The following is a 2,811-nucleotide window of genomic DNA, read 5'->3' as shown; positions in this document are numbered from 1 at the left end:
GGGCGTGTATCGGCTGACATGATGACCGTGATGATGATATATTCTGCTGTATATTGCTACTACTAAAGTATCTTTATATTTAAAAGGTGTTTTAAATTTAATATGCAATATATTTAAACTTGTTTAACAGTTCATTATTAATATGTGTACAAATATAACTCTTACTTTGAGATCGTTCGCTCTTGTTTCGGTGATTACGGAGTTCCGCCTTGAGATCGCTTCAATTTCCCTGTCCTCTGTTCAATTCGAGTTGGAACTTTGTACTTACGTCATATAAGTATCGGAATACTTTGTAGAAGGGATTATAGAGAAAAAAATGAATTGATGAATAGTTTGCTTTTATTTCGTGCGTTTGACAGTGACTGCTTGCATCAATCAATTTTTATTATCCACAAATATAATTTATCATTATCAAATTAATCAATGAATTACGTGATCACCCCGAACCATGTCACATATTTTTTTCTTTTGTAATGCGACGGCCAATAACTACTCGCAGTGCAGTCTGTCAGCAGAGCTAGTTATATACAAATAAAACATAAACACTATATTTCAACCAGTATTTATTTTTGTTGAAATGAATAAATTTAATTTATTTTATAAAAACTTCTAATTTTAAATATATTAGGTGTTACATATAAATTTAAATGTAATAAAGTTAAAGGTGTGCTTAATAACAACAGTTGTATCACTATGCATTTATATGTATACAGATGTATAAAATATATTGTTGATAGAGTTATCTACTAGACTGGTTTACATACCCCATTACGATATATTCCCATATCCTTAACTATTACTTTTGATCGTCTCCTTCGACGGCTTCTATGGTTCAATAAACGATCTTATTTCAGACGTCTGATGGTAGTTAAGGAGTTTTTAATTAGGTAGTATATATTACACAGTATATGCTACAGTAAAATTTTTCAATAAATGTCAGAGAATGGTTTCCGGTACCGAGCATCGTACAAGAGCCTCCTAAGTGAGAGCTAGGGCTACAAGAGCATATCAGATATGAACACAGAACGGAATTAAAGCTTTACTTAAAAGTATGGATACAATCATTTTATTCAATTTCATAAACTAAATTCAAACGTTTTTAAAAATTGACCTTGAATATTGTGTCAGTTTTCTTCAACACCTGTATTGTTTATTATAATTAACACTTTTCGTAAACAGTAACAGGAAATTTACGCCGATCGGTACTCAACACATTACATACATATTATCACAGCCTACTTTACTATCACTTAAATATGCCAAGTATATTTGTTTTTTGCACAAAACTTGTTTTATGAAAGCGCTTATTTATAGTCGATATTCCGTATGATATTGACAAAATATCCATACATTAAAAAAAACATTAAAAATAAATTTCGTTAAATATATTTATCTAAAACTTTTTGATTCATTACTTTGGTTAATCTTTTAATTAAATATATACAAGCCGAAATAGCTCAGTTGGGAGAGCGTTAGACTGAAGATCTAAAGGTCCCTGGTTCGATCCCGGGTTTCGGCAACAGTTTTTTTTTGATAAAGTCTTTTTGTAGCTTCCCTGTAAATGTAACTGAAATTCAAATGATCTTCTTACTTTATTTGCAATGTACATTATTTATTGGGAGTGTGAGCCCAGTGATAGAGGACTGAGATTTTCGGTGATGTTCGAGTGATATATGCGATCGGATGTAAAATACCATATTTGGATAATAAATCAATAAAGGAAATGATATCGTTATAGTTTTACTAATAAATTCCATTATTATCATTAAAACAACACAGATCAGGTAGATGAAGATATGCTTTCTAAATAAACAACTGTATTGTTATAAAAAACTGCTGTTATACACAATACGTAATTATGGTTGATGGTTTATTTTGTCTTTCAACAGAGTTCCAATGTTTTTGTTTCGATTTAAGTTAGATGAGAAACCAGAGATACTTGTATATTTCAAATATTAAAATTTGTGAAATATTACAGAAATGCAAAAAATCTCTTTCCGGTACCGGGAATCGAACCCGAGCCTCCTGGGTGAGAGCCAGGTATCCTAGCCACTAGACCATACCGGATGCGAGTAAACATTGTAATGAAAGCTTTATTTATCAGTACTAAATGCGTTTTGGTAAATTTTACTAATAGATTTTTGTTCTTAAAATAAAATTACTGTCCAAGAATTACTTCGAGAATTATTTTCTATTCGTACAAGCGCTCCTCTTAAACAACTGTATCAAATGTGTTGAGAATGAACGACTCAATGGAACGCCGTAATTCAGATGTTTCCTCATAAGTGTTATCGCTTTTATCAGTTTTCTGTAAAGCCTTTACCACGATGTTTTTAAAGCTTTACAAAAAGTTTTATAATTACGTTCCTGCAAAGTCAATTACATCGCTCGGCGGCCGCAGACTGCACAGTCGTAGCGCACCGCTACAAATGTGAACGCTACTAAGAGCGCGTGGCGGACTGCGGTCGTTGATTAAGCTCCACGTGAGCTCGCTTTAATTTTCAAAATGTTTGCTTTGTCATTTATATTCGAATTCACATTTTATTCATATGTTAAACTAGCGCTCTTATCAGTTCATTTATTCATGTTATTATCTACACAGGACCATGCAGTGATAACATATGAAAGAAAAGTATCAGAAAAGCCAAATTTGCTTAAAACTAATATCAGATAAAACTCCTCCATAGTAGGATCATTCCATTTAATAAACTAATAAAAAACTACGAGGATTCCAAACAGTCCAGTTCCAAACAATCAGTGTCCTTTACAATATCTTTAATACAGTTGTAAAGCAATTCATTTCCAAGCTTA

General features: G+C 31.9%; 2 non-coding genes across 2 annotated transcripts; one reads left to right on the top strand and one right to left on the bottom strand.

The window, feature by feature from the left end:
* The first annotated feature begins 1,446 nt into the window (after positions 1 to 1,446).
* TRNAF-GAA (transfer RNA phenylalanine (anticodon GAA)) lies at positions 1,447 to 1,519 on the top strand. The gene has a single exon. It is a non-coding gene; the product is annotated as a tRNA-Phe (tRNA).
* Positions 1,520 to 1,995: 476 nt separating this feature from the next.
* On the bottom strand, positions 1,996 to 2,067 carry TRNAE-CUC (transfer RNA glutamic acid (anticodon CUC)). The gene has a single exon. It is a non-coding gene; the product is annotated as a tRNA-Glu (tRNA).
* Positions 2,068 to 2,811: the final 744 nt, after the last annotated feature.

Source organism: Battus philenor, unplaced genomic scaffold (assembly GCF_028537555.1).
Source record: "Battus philenor isolate CCGP_79_NKW_IND1 unplaced genomic scaffold, ilBatPhil1.0.hap1 SCAF_25, whole genome shotgun sequence".
In the NCBI taxonomy this organism is placed as follows: Eukaryota; Metazoa; Arthropoda; class Insecta; order Lepidoptera; family Papilionidae; genus Battus; species Battus philenor.
This window is presented reverse-complemented; position numbering and strand designations above follow the sequence as displayed.